Below are 22,000 nucleotides of genomic sequence, written 5' to 3' on the forward strand. Positions count from 1 at the left end.
TTCACGTTCTCCTGGATTTCTGGCATCAGACCAGACATACTCTTCTAATCTCCCATCTTCAAATGTATCCTTTAAAATTTACAATACCCCCGGATAGCAACAAGTTGTACAACTATTTTCTTACACCCCCTCAATCTTTAAATCGAAATTTGCTTACGTTTCTTCGTCCCATGGAAACTAATCTTCTGTGGGTCTAAATTAATTAGGCATTGTTTCATCCTAGCCTTTCCACTGACTGCAGTGTCTTTGCTGTAGAGCTGTGTGTTGTTGGTTCACTTTCACAGCGTGGTTTCTCCCAACAACTTTCCTTAGAGGAGAATAAAGTCAGAGCAAGGATCTAGGTGCCACACAGATCTATCTGGGATGAAAAAATAATGAAGGAAGAGGGGTCCTAAGGATCTTAGGGAGACTTCCATTCTGTAGGTGTAAATAAATGATAGCCAAAGTGTAATAATGTAGCTGATAAACTTTGGAACTTCCCTGAATAGAGGAAAACTCATTATAGCACAAAGAGAAAATGGTAAAGTTTTGTATTTTTAATAGCTAATAACTCTGTTCCGACATGAGAAAATTATGTTTTGTTTTATAGAACTTTCTATAGAAAAGGAGTCATTATCTTAGAGATTTATGATTTCTGCAAGATAATTGACTTAAAAAATGCTGAAAGGACAAGCACTTAAAAATTATTTTCCACTTGGAATAATCATCCTGTAAGTATAAAAAGTGAAAATGCTAAGTGAAATTTTTATTAGTAAAAATATAAAAATGGACTAACAATAGGTGAAAGTCCTGTTACCAAGACAACTAGAGAGATGCAAACAATTTATTCTGTCTCAGCTCTAAACCAAACCCAAATGTGCTCTTAACTCTATTTTTCATTGTAATAATACATAATATTTTATAGCACTGGTGCCCTTTCTCTCTGATTTCTTTTTCTCTGATTTCTTCCTTCCTTCCTTCCTTCCTTCCTTCCTTCCTTCCTTCCTTCCTTCCTTCCTTCCTTCCTTCCTTCCTTCCTTCCTAAATTCCTTTTGAGATCATTCTTGAATTAACTATTTTTACTTTTGTTCTAAGTAACCTTCACACATTTCTCTCACTCAAGAAAAATGTGTTTTTTCAATACCTATACAGCTATCTGTGCTTATCAGAACTGGTGAGAAGGTAAGGATATTTGAGCTTTCAGTCCATGTCTGATAACATTATCTTTGACATCAAGCTAACAGCAGCCAGCCTGGCCCCATAAACTCTGGTCCCACTGGTTAATGATAGGAGTGCCAGTGGTCACACCAGTGGTCAGGTCCCACCTACAACTGAACTTAGCAGCAATAAGTGACAGCAAAACCAGTAGTCACAGAACCCTGTAACAAAAGAAACTTTTCTAATTTTTAAATGTTTTTATTTATGTATTTTGCTCTGTTGGGCTAAATCTTCAAGTCTATGATTGGGTTATTATTAACTTTTCTTTCTAAATATCATATTGTGTTCCAAAACTGAGAACTTTTAGATATTTCAGCTTTACCTTCTTTGGTTGACTCTAAAGTTTAGTAAAGTTTCAGAATATATTTCATAAAATAAGTCAAATAAACCATCAGCAAATGGCTACTTTGGTACTTTATTAATAAAATCATAGCAGAAAATTGTTTGCTGAAAGAAAACTTGCATTTGGAGGTTGTCTTTAAGTTACATTAACATTTTTCTTGCTATATTTTTTTTTTGCCAAGAATAACCTGTAAAACTAATTGCCTTTTACCTCCAGTTTATATTTTCTTTTCTATTGAGATTTTTTTCTTTTATGGCATCTAGTAACTTTTCATTTGTGGGTTATTTTTGGACACATTTCCAAAATTCTTAAGAAGACAATGGCTTAAGTTGTTTATTTGCTAGCATTATTTATTTTAGAAATCAAGTTAAAGGAATCAAAAGAATCAAGACTGAACATTTGCTAAGCAATATTTTTATTTTCTTAAGCAGAAATTTATTTGGCTATTTATACAAATGCATTTTTATATAAAATATACTTGGGAACATTGAAAATATATAGTGATAAAATGGTCCATCATTTTAGAGTCAAATTACTAACATAGCATTTCTGGAAATTACAGATATTTCAATTTCTAGTGTCAAGATTTCTGTCACTGAAGCAAAATTTGTGGAAATTCAGAAAATTCAGGAATTCTAGGACCTGAAAAATCTATATTGTATAACATTATTATGTTTGGCTAGGGGAGACAAGTGCTTTCCAAGTCAAACTGCTTTTAAGAGAGAAGAAAAGGAGCTATAAATTTAAAATAAAAGCAAAGGTTATTGACAATAAGTATGATATTATAATGATGTATTATTACATGAAAGCCTTTCAAGGCTTTTTCCTAAATTCCTAAGTTTTAGACATGAAAGAAAAATTGCAGGAAAAAAACTACTGTTGTCTCACTGAATCATAAATAGTTTTGTATTTTCTTTCCTTGGTATTTTTAAGTAATTGTCTTTTATGCTTTATTTAAAACATGAAATTTTTTTAATGGCTACAAAAGCATCCTCTTTTTTTGAGTTCAGAATTTTGTACCTAAAGCAACAAAGTAGGAATATGATTTGAACTAGACTCCCTATGGTTTGGTACCTGTCTTTTGAGAGAAAGGTACCAAGGAACATCCTAAAGTCAAAGAAGAACCATCTTGTCACTTTTTTTTTTATTAAAGATTGGATAAAGAGTAAATAAGTAAAGAGTAAACCAAAGAGTATTAAATAATTGAACTTTGATCAAATACCTGGCCTCAGATCCTATCATCCTTAGATATCGGTCTGGTGTTACTATTCTGAACTGGTTCACTTATTAGTAAAGAGAATCAATACTAACTGAATACTGTGACAAATAAATCGTGTAAAGTATTTTAACTCACATTTTTAATTCACCTGTAGATCACTAAGAATAGAAATGTGCTACCATCTCCTGTACCATATTTCTCTGACATGTTAGTCTCTTACTATATTTAATAAAAGGGGGAGAATGAGTACTCACAGGAACGTATTAAGCAGAATGCACGCTGGTGGTTTAGGGCACAGACATTGGAGTCAAACATCTCGGCATTACTGCAAATTGCCTAAGTTTAGACAGGTTATAAATCACTTAAACTACAATTTTCTTATCTGTGAAATAAAAATAATAATCACTCTGGCATCATAATGATTATGGATTAAAGCCAATCTCCGCAGGCAGAGCACCCTGCTGAGTGGAGACATAGATGACGCCTGGCATCAGGGGTTCTGCCTTCCGGCAGGGAAGCAGCATCTCCACACACAAATCGGGGGTTTCGAAGAGGCACTGGACAGAGCTGAGTAGAAAACGGGGCAAATGTAAGGCATGTAGTTGATCATTTATACTGTACCCAAAGGAGACATCTGCTGATAGGACAGAACAGGCACATGGAACCAGCACGCAGGGGCCTGGAATGCTGTAGCGATAGTCTCACCTTTACTGTCTCTCTAATCAAAAAGCCTCAAGCTGGAGTCCTTAGAACCAGTTCTAACTCCTGGATTTCTTGGGGTTTGTTTGTTTGTTTGTTTGTTTGTTTGTTTGTTTTTTCCACACAAAAGTTTATAAATCAGTCACCTTCATTTAAGCATTCTGATTTAGGAATTCTGTTGAAAAATAGGAAGCTTTGACACCTCTGGACCATTTTCAGGGTGATCACCAGGAGGAGTTGTGTGACTAGGATGCCTCCAGAAAGTGCTTTGTGGTCTTTTTGACCAGGTCCTCACAACTCCCCCCTCTAACTCAGGGACGGAGCCTATTGGGAGCTGTGGGTTGTCAGGTGTCTAAGAGAAACCGAAGGGGAATTGAGTGCAGAGGGTGGAACCTTCTGCTGCTGCCCTAATCGAAAATCTCACAAAGTGCAGCTCCAGCCATGCCTGACATCCTATGGAAAAAACCCAGAAGCACATTCAAATCTACTTGGACATGAAAGAATAAGTTTTGAAAGGTTTGTAATTTCCTAGGAGCTCAGGAAGGTATTCATTTTGTTTTAGGTTTTTAGTTTGTTTTTCTGTTTGTTTGTTAAACCTAAGTTCACTTATGAAGAATTCATTAATTTTCAGCTTGTAAAATTACCTGAGCAAAAGTACTACACACTTGCAGTTGATTAATTATCCTACACTATCCTTTCTAATGCTTTTGACGTGGCCATGCTTACTGTTACTGAAATGGCCCCTTGCTTTTTTCCATTCACCCCACCCTCAGCCTGTTCTATGCACCAGACCAGGCTCACCTTCGCAGAACACCTGAGCCAGCAGCAGGTGGGCCACTTGATTCTTGTGTTTGGAGACAGCAGAAGAGAATTTAATATGGACTTGCATGGACCTTTGTTTTGAAATCAAGATGTTCTAAATAATTTTTAAATATGATATCTAAAATATCACAATTTATGTATTGTATTGCTTAATTATTTTTTGTTGTAAATATCTGTTTAGTTCAGAGCAATGGTATTCAATCTTGTTTGCATAATCGTATCACCTGAAGGACTTTATAAAATACAAAGCTGGAGTCTTATCACAGACTAATTAGGTGTTTCAGGGATTGAGGACTTAAATCATTATCTTTCTAAAGTGATACCTCGGTGATTCTAATGTAAAGTGAGAGTAGAAAAACCACTGTTTTAGTAGATCATTCTGTTATGTTATTTGATAAAATTATTTAGTTTAATTTGACATACACTGTAGTAATAACAGTAAATTCAGGTTTGTGCCACAGAGAAAGAAGGAGCAGAGGGGTTTGAGATGGCCAAGGAACATAGAAAGTTATAAAATAACCAATGCTTTTTACCTTCTAAAATTTTTTTAAGAAAATCTTTGTCTTTCCTACTCTTAGCCACTCCCTAGTTATGACCAAGAGGAGGCATGATTTATCTCTGTGACATTTGGAAATGAAAGGGGGGAGAGAAGAAGGAAGGAAGGATTAGGGGAAGGATAGAAAGAAGAAAGGGAGGGAAAATGAAGAAAAGGAGCAAAGGAAGGAAAGAAAATAGCCTCTTTGGCTGTGGAGCCCGTGCCTTTATTGCTCCCCTCTTCCATAAGTTTCAGTAATCTTTAATGAACTGAGTTGTAAGTCTGAAACCTATGGTTTAAATTATCACTAAAACCTTCAATCAATTTAAATATATAGATGGGAGGATCTATCACAATGCCATTATTATTTCCCTCTAAAATTTAAACATACTGGATTTCTAAAAATCAGATAAATTCTCTTTTCTGAAATAAGTTCCTATGTAAAAAAAACTGTTTTACTATTATGTCTTTCATCAAAGGTCTTCAAAGCTTTTCTCCAAGGCCTGGGTTAAAATTTAGAAAAACGAACCTGTTTTCTGAATCTAAAAGTCCAAGTGTAATTAGTGCCAGAATAAATTGATTTCTTCCTGGTTGATTAAACATAACTACATTTAAAATTTTATAATTAAAAACAAAACAAATACTCTAACAGTGCATATGGAAAATGGCACGTCCACATGCATGCACTGACATGGGTACACATACCCCACTGTGCAGCTAAATTGACAATAATGGAATGATCTCCTAGTAACAAAATGTGTTTGCATCTATTTCCTGAATTAACCAGTAAAACCTACCATTTGTTCTTTATTTTAAACCTGTCTTTAACTTCATAGATGACTGTGGGAAAAGCATATGATCTCCTTTCACCTTAGCTTTTCTTGTATTTAAAAATAAAACTTATAAACATTGATGACACCACAGAGGCATTTTCATTGTATTCAAGAAGAAATTAAATTATTAATGAGAATGTTCTCTGCACTGTGGCTACAGTAAAAATTCAGTAATGACTCACTGCATTCTCTACCAAATGGAATTTCAAATCATACTCAGTGAAAAATGAAATATTCAATACATTGAATTCAGTACTATTCAATACATTCATAAATACACCTTACTTTTGATAGAGAATTAAGCACTTTTTTATTTGTGAAACATATTTCTCTAGATTCTCCATCTTTCATTGGGGAGCACTGTACTTAAGTCTGCTTCACATTTTTACCAGTCAGCATTCTGTTTTGACATAATATATAAAATCACAAATAGCATTTATTGTTCAATTTGAGACTCTCTTGTTTCATACCACTTGTTTAAAATTAGTCATATCCTTCAAAATTTCCTGTGAAATAGGCAAATGTAAATGCTAATGCAGAGTCTGATTAGATGTATAGATTAAATTTACAAGAAGATTATCACCTCCTCAAAGTATTTAAAGCTGTTATGTGGTAGATTATTACTGATTTTTCTTAATTATACATAGCTGTGTTCAGGTTGAAGCCAGTGGTTCTTATATATTAGTACAAAATTATTGGCATGAACAGAATATTTTTATTAAAAAAATAAAAAAGTAAAAATAAAACAAACTAAAAAAAGGACAGTCATTAATTAGAATAGTCTGTTGTATTATCAAGTAGCAATGCAGTTGTGTGAAATCCAATATGTTTCTCACTAAACTTAGTGATGACTCAGTCCATTATTCATTTGATCATGGACGTATACCTTAAACTGACTTTAATATGTCTCTTAGTTTTATTTAAAGTGTTCCTCTATAACCCATAACTCTGGGGCTTCAAATATACTTATCAAATCTGTTAAACTTCCAAATGCTCACTTTCATTTTTTCAGGTAAAGGAATCTGTCCTGTGATTTTCTTACTACCCATCTCTTGAGTAATTCTCATATGTGTTCCTCCCATTAAGCAGTAAGATGGTGGTCTACCACCATCAGGTTGGGATTCCCAGAATTGGCTGAATCATCCAGTTACAAGGTTGTCCTCACTCAGCTAAACTCGGGGATTGTGTTAGCAGCGTTCCCTTTATCATCTCAAAACTCGGGAAAAATGATAACTTCTTTTTCCAGAAATGCATCTACTTGCTATTGAGTAGGCACCTCACCATTCTGTAACCCCTTCACCATGTTGATGCTTTTTCCCCAACTGAAGGGCTGTAAGCAACCAATCTGATCATACAGTAATGAAAATACATATCTGAATCCTTGACCACACCATAAATTCTTTTTTTAATTTTTCTAAAAACAAATTAGAGAATGAAATAAAACTTTAGTGACCCTTGAGCAACCCATTTTTATTATTTTTTCCATTAAACATTTGTACTTATAAACATTAGAATATTGCTAAACATAATTTTTCTATAAAACACTCATTTTTAGATATTTACAATGGTTTAATATAACTAAGCATAGTATAGGACTCTGTTATTAAGACCTTTGAAAGCAAAATAATTTTCTACACAGTGTGGTCCTGACATTGGAAATATGATTAAAAAGAATAACTTATTTTATAATAAGAGATATATAACACTAATATAATTACATATTCAGTTCATTCGTGAAAATGGGGTCACAATTTGCCATTGACTTCAAATGGAAAAAGAGACTGGACGATTTCAAATACAGTTCAATTTTTTGCAAGAAGTGTGAGTTTGTTCAAGGACTTTAAGCCTGCATGCGTGGCCAAATTCTCCATTATTAGTCAAGATTATAATAGCTTTCCTCCTCTTTCTATTTATAACTCTTCACTTCATGGCTTGAATAGCTATTCTGAAATATAGGCTGAAAAAATTGTGACTTTTCATAAAATATTATTTACATGAAGCCTTCTCTGACTTATGTGAGATCACTTATGTATTTTACAATGTGTTCACTTAGAGAAAAGGACAGGAATATATAAAAACTGACAACTTAGGAAAATATGTCATAAATGAACAGAACATAAATAAATAGGAAGACAATTAGGGTAGTGAAACACCCAATAATATAAAATATCATCTTATGAAAAAGAAAAAGGGTGACTTACGGCTTTGGAACTTCTCCTCTATAAGCAAGATGGTAAGATCAGAACTATTGGAAAATCTGCTGCTCTTTTTTTTTTTTTGCTTCCATTTAGTGAATGGAAGATGTGTTAAGTGTGCTTCAAACCACTTACAAAAAAGCTGAGAAACCTGAAGAAACATGGGCATCAGAAGAGATAGCAGCTTATCGAATCTGGACAAATAACACCAAATTCTTAACTCACACTGGAAAAATGATAGTATGTAAACCTTTTTTTATTACCTTTTAATAAATCTTAAAAATCTTACTCAAAATTAGTTCTAAAATATGTTTTGGTCACTGTTTTATATTCAAATTTACCTATGAACTGACTGCTTCGCAGTGTATAGGCCTTAAAGATCAGTTTTTACTCAGTACTGAATAACATTAGCTATAAAAAGATAATTCTCTATTTTTTAAAAGCACTGATGAACTGCACAGAAGGTACAGCCTAGCTATTTGAAGTTACATGACAAGTATGAATCAAAGCATAAAACCAGTTTAAATGAGAAAAGATGGAGTTCATTAAAACTATTTTAGAGAAAAATAGCTAGAAGTTATTCAAAGTGACTTCAGGCATAGTGATTCTCCCTGTATGTAGCCTAATTCTCCTACTGAGAGTTCTCTTGGGAACAGCTCCTAGGACTCAGACCCTAGACCACCTTTGAGGCATAGCTGGGAAGTCAGGTTACTGAGCACCGTGTCCGAGACTGCAACAGGAGTTGGCACTTTGTCTGCATTGTTTCATTGCTGGTGAATGGAAGTCACTACCACTGATAATTTTTTAATAAAAATTGGTTTCACTTAATTTTACAAAAGCATGATGGGAACTTAGCCTATAATAATAAGTCCACTAACAATGCTACAAAAAATGGACATACAATGCCATAATTTCTTAAAAGTAACTACTATTATATTTTTCTTTTGCATAAAATATGCACTAAGTGCTACATGTTGCCCAAAATCAGTCTGCACAAGAAGAGACAATCCAATATAGTTAATTAGAAAATTAGTTCCTACCATTTGCAACAGCTTGGATGGAACTGGAAAGCATTATGCTGAGTGAAATAAACCAGGCGGTAAAAGACAAATACCATACGATCTCACCTTTAACAGGAATCTGAACAACAAAACAAACAAGCATGCAAAATAAAAACAATGACACTGAAATAGAGAACAGGGGGACAGCAACCAGAGGGGAGAGGGGAGGGAATTTCTGGGGCAAAATGTGAAGGATTTACAGGAACTAGTATAAAGGACACATGGACAACAACTAAGGGGGGTGGAAATGGGGGAGGAGGTGGGAGGCACAGGGGAGGTGGGCTGGGATGGGAGTAAAAGAGAGAATACTGTACTTGAAAAATAATTAAATTAAAAAAAGTTAAAAACAAGAAAATTAGTTGTAAACAATAGGTGAAAAAAAAAGGTTTTCTGGTTAATACAGTACCTTTCATAAAACAAGTCCTTAAGCACTGGGTGATTTGATTTGTATTACTGTACAGTGATGCGCTACCTCTGAGACCTGGTGCTGACCTGACATAAGAAGGAAGGAATTTTCTAGTAGTTAAACATTTGAAAAGATAAAAACATTCAGATCAGGACAGTCCACCACTCGTGAAACCTTGCAAATCATGGGAAGAAACCCTGACTAGGAAATGTTCCCAAAGTGGGGGCTGCAAACAACTTCAACAATGCCCTTGAGCTTTCCAAACTAGCCTATTGACCCTTTCTATACAAAGCCAGCCCAGGGTGTGCAAGCATCTTCTGTGGCCCGAAGACCTTCCAGCTTCACACATCACTCTTCATGGGGATCTGTGATTGGGAGATGTGATGCAGATAAATATGGGATGGACCATTTCTTTGAGACCTTGACTTTCTGCAGTTCTCATTCATCTCATCCAGGGATCAGTGGGCACTCATGTTACTGACTGCTAAACACACAAAGGAATATTAACAAACACTTGTGGCCCCCAAGCCTCAAATGCCTGTAGTCACATACCTCAGTATGTGTCATTTAATGTCAGGGCAAATCTTGTTCCTCCAAAAGGAGAGAGCAACTCTGTGTTTATCAAAGGGCATTTTCCATATAGAATGAGTGGTTTCGAAGAGATTTCAAACCAACCAGAAGGACTTCCCCTATATTATGAGATTTTATACAATACTCAGTGAGGTTCTTCAAAAGATTTCATAGTTGATAGGGAACCAGCTGTGGATATTAACACTTCTATACATAAAGCTCATCATTTGTGCAAACTGTGTTGGAATCTTCCACACAGTCAGCCTCTTCCAAAACAGGGCACTCACTGCCCTACTCACTACAAGTAAGCTAAGCCCATAACTTTTTCTTTAGCACAATTTAAGAGAAATAATTTATTTGGGTTCCAATAACATTTTATAACAGAATAATATCAAAATATGTCCATGTTTAATATAGGTTAATGAATACCCTTGATGACAAAAAGAAACCCAGAGGACTTTGTAAACCACCAAGATTTCCCAGGGTGGATTTGCCAGGGTGGTGCCAGTCCGTGCCTTAGAGAAGGCGGCCTACTGAACCAGCACAGTTTCTCCAGGAAGCCTTGGGAGCACCACAGTTCTAAAATTCTAACATGCTAATAATGCCAGTCGAATTATGAGTGAAATTGTCACTTCAAATTAATTACTAAAAATTTTATCTAAGTTTAGCTTTCTCAATCTGGCCACCAGCCATTCTTCCTGCCTGTAACAGACACCCAAGCCAGAAAACCATCAGTCCTGGCTACTCCAAAGTTTGAACCCAGAGGAAACAGGTGCCAAGAGGCCTTCTAGGTGATGACCAAACCTCAGAAAGTAGGGATGTGGAAGAAGGAGCAGACCAGACCTGAGGAAGCTTTGACCCAAGGCACCAGGATCATAGGGATGAGAGGACCTAGAGAGGCTGTACCTGGTAGAACGATGCCCCCAGAACAGATCCTGGAAGACAACAGTTCTGTGGAAGAGTAGTATTACTGATATTGTCCCTATTTTACAAGTTAATAAACTGAGGACACAGAGGTTAAGCATGTTGTCTAAGATAAGACTCTTGTTAGGTAAAACCCCAAAATTGAACTAGACAAAGAGACTTGAAACCACTGGGTTATTATTCTGTTAGAAGAACATACTACTCACACTGCCTTTTATTATTATTACTACTATTTCCAATTTACAAAATGCTCTATGTGCAAGGCTGTGAGTTAGCCATTATTTCAAAAGAGCAATAAGACTCAGAAGATGAGGTGATTTGTCAGAGGTTATCTAACTGGCAAGTACTGCTATTTGACCACAGCTCAGTGTTCCTTCATCAGAGCTCCGTGGGTCAGAAACGCACGACTTAACTTCCAGACCATTGATCAAATCCACTGTCATGACTGGCAAAAGTGCTCAGCTTGAGGCATCACCGAATTTAATATTGCTAAGCCCCTAGCACACTACCCACTGCCAGTCTTCTTAGTAACAGTGAGGCAAAGAACACTGCACTGATAGAATCATAAAACATATAGACACAAAATAATTTTTATATATGCTACCTATTTTTTCTAAACAAGGATAATACTACTTGTTGGAAGGATATAAAATCTTAAAAGAAATCATTTTTGTTTTAAAAATTTTCGTTATGTTTTATCTTTCTATGTTTCAATGAATTATGCTATCCATCGTCCCCTCCAAAATATGCACAATTCTCTTTTTATGTGTTTTATCATTGACTTTGAAATACAGAGAGTTCTTATATTAATGCTCACTACGTGGTATAAAATTTAGTGATAAGAAAAATGTTAAATAGATGTATGTTAGATATTTTCCATTATGTACAAGATACAATATATGTTTAACAAACTTCCAATGTTAAACAAGTTTATGTGCCAACTATGTTCTTTTTTTTTTCATTTATTCAACCCATCTATCTACTTAGTAAATGTCTCTTTTCTTACTCTTAGAAGACTCTTTCTCTTTTTAAATTTGTTCTCATGTAACTTCATATATGACCAACAAGATGGTCTGAACTCCCCAGAATGACTCTAGCATTTTAATGGTGGCTCACCAATTTTTAAACCCTTTTCAAATAGCTTGTTGATTTTTCTTGTTTCTGGTGATTCTAATTGCTAAGTGTCTGTCTGAAGAATTGAAAGCCCTTAATCTATTTCTCCATAGGTTGTTAATTTCCTATACTAAAAAACTACTTTCTGATACAAAATGTTGCACTATGTACACCCAACCACTCATCTTTACAATTTTGTTGTATCTCCAGAGGGCATGGAAAGTTTATGACAATTTCAGTGAAATACTTGAATAGCCTCAGAAGTTGTTCAGTTACAGTGTTTTTCTGCATAATACAAATAGATTTTCAAATGTAGTTTTGTTTTCCCCTCTCCTTCCTCCAGTTCTCTGTACTTGGAGTATCACGTAGATATACTACCCTTCATCTGCAATTTCAAAACCCTAAATCTCTGGAAAAAATTTTGCTTTTGTTAAATAGGCTAGAAACCTATTTGCCAGAAAACCTGATGGGATATGAAACTGTTTATCATATCAATAGGAGCATTTTCTACAGAGATTATTTATTTCATGATAAAGTTCAACTTTAGGCACTTCTGCAGGTGATAAATAATTACAGTTTATACAAATATAATTTTTAAAAATACATAAAATAGCTTGAATTCACAAACCCAGGAACCCTAGACCCTGTATAAAATTTTTAAAGAGTCTAGGAAAGCTCTGTTATATGCAAGTATATTTTGCTAGATTGGTGAACATTTAAAATCTCCACCCACATAGCATTCTGAGAGTTTAAGCATTCTCTTTAATAGCAATTCAGAAAAAAACAACAACAAAACCCCCTCACAACTAACATGAGCTAAATGTTATGATAAGAACTGAAGATATGCAAACAGGGTTTCCACTTGATCCATGCTTACAGTTAAACTCATGGCAACATTTTTACTGGCTCAATCCTTTAAAAGTATAATATCTATAAATTAGGAGAGTCTGTTTCAAGGCTTCAGTTACAACACAAAATGAAGCACTCTGTACATGCTTGGGACCAAGCAAATTACCAAAGAATAGTAACTATCACTTTATAATTACCTAAACATACAAAATGTTTTGCTGCTATAGTAAAAAGTGTCAACCAATGGTCATTGGTGTCAATTAAACTCTAACAGGAATACTCAACTTGGAGTGTGATGAAGAAGAAACCTTTATTGAGTACAAACAGTTCAATTGTGCTACAACACAGCTGTTAGAATGTCTCAGTAGCTTAGGAGACAGCACAGCTGTGGAACAATATGGCTGCTGCCAGGAGGCCCTGAGGTAAGGTGTCCCCTCTCCAGCTAGACAGCTCTGTCCTGCCTGCTCTTCTCCATTTCTGTCCACTAAACAGCTTTGCTATTTCATCCTCAGTGTTCCAGTTCTCCTGCCTTTAGTGGAAAGGGGAAGTCAGAGGGGAGCTGGTTTATAGGAACAGAGGAAGTCCCCACCCCTAATCCCTGATTCATCTGTCCTCATGCAAATGAGGACTTCAGATCCTGGCAGTTTGGTCCAAAAGGCACTGTCCTGACTGATCAGAATGAAGCCTCTCTGACTGGTCCAAGAAGATGCTGATGGGGATATAGTTGCACTGATCCCATCAGACAGGGACAGCCTCTGTTCCACTGGTTGAAATACAATTCCAGAAAGTCCTTTATAAGGGCCTTGCTGAGCCTGCAAGAACACAGGACAGGCAGGCATTTCAATGGGAAGGCAGGCAGTTCAGTGCAGGTTTTCCCCTGAAATGATGTTTGCATGAGAGGTCTTTGTATAGAAAGAGCTGTTCTACTCTGGTTTTAAATTTCAGCCCAGTTAGCCACCAGGAACCCTTCTTAGCAGGTGTCTTTTTTTCTCAGGGTCCACAAAAGAAAACCAGATTTTCAGAATGGTTTTCCCTTGCCCTTTCAGAAGTGAGTACATCATTTGTCCACTTATCTCTATGCCATAAAAAAAAAGCACTGAAGTGAGGATCTTATAAAATATGCTAGTACTATCGCTCTGCTTATTTGAATTCTAGGCACTCATTTTTATGTTCAAGGCCAAAATAGAAAGTAAGCAGTGGATTAAAGTAATTTTCAAACTTGAAAATTGAAAACACAGTTTTGTACTTTTCTATTGCCCAAAGAGATATTTTTTCCAAAAAAAGAAAAGAAAAAAATGTGAGTTCTTCAGAAATTGAACTATTGTGTGACTACAGCTATTTTCTTTTTTGTTATGATTTGGTTTGCTACCTGTGTATGATTGCCCATTATTTTTCTTTGCAAATCTAAATGTTTCATTTGGAATTTATTTTCTTTATAGTTCAAACCTCTATAAAAATTTCTTTTACTCTGATTAAAATAACTTGCACATTTTGAATAGCACTGCAAAAGCATAACATTGATTAAAATGTCAGTATCATGTATTAGAGCTGGAAAATAAATCTTAGAAGTTCTGTATTCCAACATTTTAATTTTACAAATGAGGAAACAAATAATCAGAGAAAGTTCTGATTCTTTTAACCTCTTTTACCTATTTGCTGAAAATGTCGGAGTAGATTCCCATCTCCTAACCCAGAGCCTAATGTTCTTCTCGATACTACACAATTCCACACTATTACTCTCTCCTCTATGTAAATTGCTTACATTTTAATGTAATATTTGCCTATAATACTTTAGTTACTATTACTTTAAGTGGTGTCCTAAGTCATATTTAAATCGAGTGTATTCACTTTACTCTCTACATTCTAAAGAATCTGATAAACCACAATTCCAAATCTATAGAAAATTAATTTTCTATGTCAAAAATTTAACTTATAAAACATTATGACAGTTAAAGTTTTCCCAGTGATGCTAAATAAAAATGAACAAATGAATAAGAATTCATAGCATTAGCAACAAAAACAGACAATAAAGTCGTATCACGACTCAAAAGTACATTTAAATGGTCACAAAGACTCTCAGTTGAAATGCAAAATGAGTCTATGCTTTGATTCACCACCTGTCCTGCAAATACATATGGACAGATAAGACAGAAAAGTAAAAACTCAAACAAAATTGCCATGCATAAAAGTAAACCAAACCATTCCAATAAGCCAGTAATAGAATATGCCTGATGAGCAGTGTGCAAGGCTATGACTTTGGAGACAGCAGAACCAGAGGTCATTACAAATTCTGGACAAAGGTTCTGAGAAAGGACTCATGGAGGCAACTCATAAGAGATGGGTAAGCAAAACAATGAGTCAGAGAGAAAAATATGTGAATAAATTAAGAAAAATTAATTAATTAATTAATGCAATCAATAATTATATTGAGCTAGTCAACTCAAATTATACATCATATGGAGCAAAGAAAGATATCCCATTTATATGTAACATATTTATTTCACATGCAATTCATTCATGAAGTAAGGAGCAAAGTATTTCATATAAATATTTGTAAAAGGCATGAAAATGGTGAAAAACAAATTTTGGTAACAAAATTAGCAGAAATATAATAACAATTGATATGAAAAAAACTTAAAGTCTTGGGAATAAAAATGCATTTAATTCATGAAGTGTCAGCAGTATTGCCATAGTCTCTTGTAAAATTACTGAAGTGGAAGATACTAAAAGATCCACCATGAAGTAATAGTTTGTTTTTATTTTTTAAGCTTTATTATATTTTCCATTACCATTTAGTCCCTTACACCCTTCTCCCCCAGTACTCACACACTGTGGTCCATGTGAGCATACCCATCATATATCTTCAAATAGTTTTTGTGGAAGGAGTCAGCTAAGCAAATGGCTGAGATTTTAATTTGGGATTCCTAGCACAGAGCTAGATACAAATAAGTTCACATGTAGATACAACATAGTAAACTACACAAGAAAATGAATTAAGAAAAGATCATTTTTAAATCCACAAAACTAAAAACATTCTACCATAAAATAATTAAGTGTATTAGCAAAAGTGCTAAAGGATTCTAAAAGATAATATATCCCCAATGCTTTGGAAAAGCCAAAATACTGTAACCTGAAAATATTGTAATTGAAAATATTGTAACATGAAAATATTGTAACTGTCAAGCCAAAATATTGTAACATGAAAAATTGTCATTCTAGTATGAGACAAAGCAAAGGCATTTCCTAACATATCAAGGGATACTGTTGTTGTCACATAAGAATTCACAATAAAAAAATCCTGTGGGCATATTTTATCCCAGCAAAATAATAAACCAGAAAGAATATATAAAAGAAAAGGTAATATAAAATAATAGAAGCTTCTGATAAAAACATTTAACTGTTGACTAAGAGACAACTAATTTTTTATGTCTTAAAATGCTCAGCTTCAAAGCAATGATCATATGCTAGGACATCAGATATGCAATGGATGATTAGACTGCAATTAGAGCTTTGTTGGGTTTAGGATAAGATAGCTAGGCAGAGTAAATTCAGATTTAATGGAAGATTAGTATTAATTATATGGAGTAAATTTAAAGTGTTATTAAATAATATACATATAGTCTGAAACATCTAAATCAGAAGAACAAAAAGGATGGGAAGAAGAAAGAAAGAAAGAAAGAAAGAAAGAAAGAAAGAAAGAAAGAAAGAAAGAAAGAAAGAAAGAAAGAAAGAAAGAAAGAAAGAAAGAAAGAAAGAAAGAAAGAAAGAAAGAAAGAAAGAAAGAAAGAAAGAAAGAAAGAAAGAAAGAAAGAAAGAAAGAAAGAAAGAAAGAAAAAGGAAAATGAAAGAAGTAGCAGAAAACCTGATCACTTTCATAGAAGTTAGAATATGAGGCTAAAGGAGAAAAGAAAAATAACGATACTCAGTAAACAACAAACTTATATGATTTAGAAAATAAGTCTCGCTGGCTCAGCAATATAGATGAGTGTCCCTAAAAATTACATAAGGACTTAGATTGTATTTTTTTAAAGCAAGCTATATGCTGCATTATAACAAAACACATGTAATAAAATCTATGTATTAAAATTTAAAATAAAGAAGTACACACCCATATGAAACAAAGAAATAAAATATAATGAACAAAATATAACTAAAGGAAAAACAATAAAGATAAAGCAGTATTTTCATAATATAATGTATAATATGACTTTTATAATAATGCATATACATATAATAGAATATTTCTAATATAACATAATTATCTATAACATAAATACAGAAAATATAATGAAATACTTATAAAAATGATGAAATGTAAGGAGGGAGGTAGAGAAGACGGCAGCTGAGCAGATGGAAGCTGACCCCACTTTCTCATGTCCCCAGTACAGACTTTCTGCTCATCTTTCAACAAGTGACCTGAACAATCAATGGAATCTGAGCTGATTTGAATTTTTAAAGCAAGGAATACAGAGGATTCTTTGCACCATGCAGTAAGAGATTGTATAAGTTGACAGGAAAATCTCCTGTGCATTATGCCTGCAGCAGAGGAGAGATAAGACAGACAATGCAGCTTAGTGGCCCCCTCCTCTCCCAGAACAGGGGCCATGGTCCTAAACATGTAAACCCTCAACCTAAATTGGGGGAGACTCAAAAGAATATACAAAGTCTGGAACACTCACTTAGGTTGCACACGCACAGCAAGCAGCATGTCCACAGCTGCAGTGCTGACGAGGAGAACTCCAGAGAGAAATTTTATTTTCTAAAACTGTTGGAGACACAGACAGGCTGTGGACAGCCCTGACCAAGAAAGACTTTTGGCTTGTTGGGGAGGGAGAGCTGGCACGTGGCTTGGTGGGTACTGTGTGTGGAGAGTGGGTACTACATAGAGGCTTTTTTTAAAGAGGGAGCTGACAGGCATGACAAGGCAAGGATGCTATGCTAGCATACACAGTGGCTCTGTCAACAAAGAAAACAGAATGAAAGTGCTATTTGGTCCCACTGAGATGAGACCAGCTGTGCAGGAAGAACAGAAAGTGGCATGGCACAGGGATTGTGGAGAGTGGAGAGCTCAGGTCTGAATCTCCTGCAAGAGCAGCAGGCTGGGAACTAGATTGCCAGGAGCTGAATACCTGAGCTTCATTGTAGCCAGGCAGGTCCCCTCACAGGCAGTTGGGCCCACCCTCTGCTTGCAGGACTGTAGGCCCTATAGATCAATGAGGTTAGGCTTGGAATCCACCTGCTGGATGCGTATCCACAGGGGAAAGAAGGATTAGCTCTAAAAATGTCTTTTCTGAACTTCTACTGGATACTATGAGCTACAATGATTCCTCGTGCCCTGATCCACTGAAACAAGCAGAGCAAAGGGATCAGGGACAGGCTCAGCAAGAAATAAATGTTCAGGGTCCCACCAACTTCAGCTGTTATACAGAACTGTCATCAGTGCCAAGTGGGAAAGAGCTGACCCTTTTACACAGATTGGCCCCTCACAGGAAACAGATGGAAAATTCATCAGAAACTATACATTATTGGAAATAATCTGGGACAGACTAAGACATGGAGTAGAGATGGGAAAACACTCCTACCATTTTCCCTGAAGACTGAACTGTTCTTCCCAGGGTTGACCTAGAGGTTCCATCTTTCTGATCATACCAGAGGCCTCTTCTACAGGGAAGTGGAGGTGGCACTTGCAGTGCTCTTGGTCATTAGATGAACCACTCCTGGGCCTTGCCCTGGTGAAAAGCTGGTAGGCAAAAAGGTATAGTCACAGACTGTGGATCACTTGTAGCCTTGAACTGGCTGCCTAAGGCTAGATTAAGACACCACCTGCCATTACCAGGGGTGAATCCAGAAAGAGAAGAGAGTGGAAAACACTAGAATTTGCTGAGATGAATTCTACCTGTCTTTTTTATTATTCGTGCATTTTTCTCCTGCATGGCTCTTTAACATTTTTTCTTTAAGTTTATTCTTATTATTTTAATATTTTTATTTTAGCTTCATTTCAAACTCCATATTTTATCGTTCCCTTCTTGTACTCTATTTTCCTTCTCCCTTCTTCTTATTATTTTTGTTTTAAATTTATTTTTTCCCTTTCTAGACCTTGTTTTCATTTTTCACTCTTAATATTTCTCCTCCATCCAGCCTCTCAAACCATTTTGCTTGCCACTATTTATCTCATATTTGTTTTCTCTTTCTTATAATATTCTTATTCTCTCTCCAACCTTGTTAATATTTGTTCTCTTTCTTTGCCTTGTTTATACCCCCACTGTTATTATTTATCCTCCCTCTACTTTCTCAAAATAATTTTTCTTCCCATTAATCATCTCATATTTGTTTTATCTTTCTTATAACAGTCTTAACTCCTTTCCATTTTTATTAATATTTGCTCAGTTGGTGTTGATAGTGTGGTTGTGGTTGCAGGTTATTTTTGTAGGTGGGGTTTTGTTTTCTGGGTTGTTTTATTTTGTTCTGGCAGCACCTGTACCACAGCATACAAGACATGGTGGGTGGTGTGAATCTTGGTTAGCCAAGTGGTGGGAAGAACCCATCTAAAAAAGACTGAACAATAACCAAAACCCAATTACAACAAGACAACCCACATAAATTGCACACAAGACACTGCAAGAGCTTCCAGCTCAGGAGATCAAGGAAACTGCACCACTGAGTCCCATAGGTCTCCTATCACAGAAGGCAACTACACAGAGACAGGGAGTCAAAGCAGAACGATCATGCAGAAACAACAAAAAGAGTAATCTAAAATGTGGGGAGAAAGAAACAACACCCAATGGAAAGGAAAAGAGGAATCCTCAGGAAGAGTGTTAAATGAAACTGAGACAAGCCATCTATCAGATACAGAATTCAAAATAATAGTTACAAAGATGCTCCAGGAACTCAGAACTATAAGGAACTCTATAGGAGCTATAAGGAACTTAGTGGGAACTAACTCAGCATAAAAATGACATAGAAATAATGAATAAGAGTCAGGAAGAAAGAAAGAATACAATATCTGAAATGAAAAATACTCCAGAAGGAATTAAAAGCAGGCTAGATGAAGCAGAGGAATGATCAATGAGTTGGAAGACAAGGCAGAAAAAAAATAAAGAATCAAGATAGATGGAAAAAAAGACCCAAAAGAACAGAGATAATTTAAGGGAGCTGTAGGACAGCATGAAATGTAATAATATTTGCATCATATGGATACCAGGAAAAGACAAGGAACAAGAGATCAAAAACCCATTTGAAAAAGTACTGACAGAAAAATTCTGTAACTTGATGAGGGAAAAAGGCACAGAACCCAAGAAAGCACACAGGGTCTCAACCAAGATGAACCCAAAGAGGCCCACATCAAGATACATCATAATTAAAATTGCAAAACTTTTAAAAGTTATTTACTTATTTTTAGAGAGAGAGAGGAAGGGAGAGAGAGAAAGAAACACTAATGTGTGGTTGCCTCTCATGTGTCCACAACTGGAGCTTTGGCACACAACCCAGGCATGTTCCTGACTGGGAATCAAACCAGCAACCCTTTGGTTCACAGGCCAGCGCTCAATCCACTGAGTGAAACCAGCCAGGGCTAAAATGGCAAAATTTAAAGGCAAAGAGAGAATCTTAAAAGCAGCAAGGGAGAAACCACTAGTAACATACAAGGAGCTCCAATAATGCTATCAGCTGGTTTCTCAATAGAAACACTGTAAGGGAATGACATGGAATATTCCAAGTAATGGAAAGCAAAGGACTTCAACAAAAAATACTCTTCCCAGCAAGGTTCTCATTTAAAATGTAAAGTGAATTAGGAGCTTCCCTAAAAAAAAGAAAAAAAGAGTACATATTCACCAAACCAACGTTGTAAGAGATGTTAAAGGGACTGCTTTCAGAAGATGAGACAGAGAAACACAGGTACAAAGGAAAAATGGCAATTAATTAGCATTTATCAGTAATAACCTTAAATGTAAATGAATTAAATGCTCCAATGAAGGGATATAAGGTAGCAGAATGGATAAGAAAACAAGACCCATGTGTCTCTGTGTGTGTGTATGTGTGTGTGTGTGTTGAAAGACCCCTCAAAACAAAGGAACTACACAGGCTGAAATGAAGGGATGAAAAAAATATTCCAAGGAAATGGCTGTGGAAAAAAAAGCTATGTTAGCAATATTATATCAGACAAAACAGGCCTCAAAACAAAGGCATAACAAGAGACAAAGAAGGTCACTACATAATATTTAAGGGAGAAGTCCAACAAGAGGATATAACCCTTGTAAACATATATGCACCCAACTTAGGAGCACCTAAATATATAAGGAAAACCTTAGAGGACTTCAAAAAAGAGATTAACAGCAATATAATCACCATAGGAGATTTTTTTAAGAGTTATTTATTTATCTTTAGAGGGGAAGGGAAGGAGAGAGGGAGAGAAATATCAATGTATGGTTGCCTCTAGTGCATCCCCTGCAGGGAACTGGCCTGCAGGGAACCTGCCTTCAACCCAGGCATGTGCCCTGACTGGGAATCGAACCACGATCCTCTGGTTCACAGGCCCGTGCTCAATCCACTGAGCTACACCAGCCAGGGCTACCATAGGAGATTTTAATATACCAGTGACAACAATGGATAGATCTTACAAAGAATTAACAAGGATATGGTTGTATTGAATGATTTCTAAATCAAGTGGACTTCATTGATATTTACAGAACATTTCACCCAAAGAAGAAAAATATACATCCTTTCGATGCACATGAAACAGTTTCAAAGTTAGACCACAAGGTAGGGCACATGGTAGGACACAAAACAAGTCTCAACAAATTCAAGAAAATTGAAATCATATCAAGCATCTTCTCAGATTACAATGGCTTGAAACTAAAAACTTACATCAAGAAGGAAACTAAAAAAGAGACTGAATAATATGCAATTAAATAATGAATGTGTTAACAATGAGATCAAGGGAAAAAACAAAAATACACCTAGAAACAAATTAAAATGAACACACAACAAACCCAAACCTATGTATAGTACACAGAGAAGGCAATCCTGAGAGGGAAGTTAATTCAGTACAGGCCTACCTAAACAAGATAGAAAAATCTCAAATAAATGACCTAACCCTACATCTGCACAAACCAGGGGAACTATAACAAACAAATCCCAGAGAGGTGAAGGAAGGAAATATTCAAGATCAGAGCAGAATTAAATGACATAGAAACTGAAAAAACAATTAGAAAGATCAAATGAATCCAGGGGCTGTTT

The 22,000-nt window shown here is 35.5% G+C and overlaps 1 pseudogene; it reads right to left on the minus strand.

Moving 5' to 3' along the window:
- The window catches only part of LOC119047039 (lamin-B2-like), a 54,829-nt pseudogene that overhangs the window by 13,230 nt on the left and 19,599 nt on the right, over positions 1–22,000 (minus strand).

Source organism: Artibeus jamaicensis, unplaced genomic scaffold, assembly GCF_021234435.1.
Source record: "Artibeus jamaicensis isolate MK-2021 breed Jamaican fruit bat unplaced genomic scaffold, CSHL_Jam_final contig_466, whole genome shotgun sequence".
Classification (NCBI taxonomy): domain Eukaryota; kingdom Metazoa; phylum Chordata; class Mammalia; order Chiroptera; family Phyllostomidae; genus Artibeus; species Artibeus jamaicensis.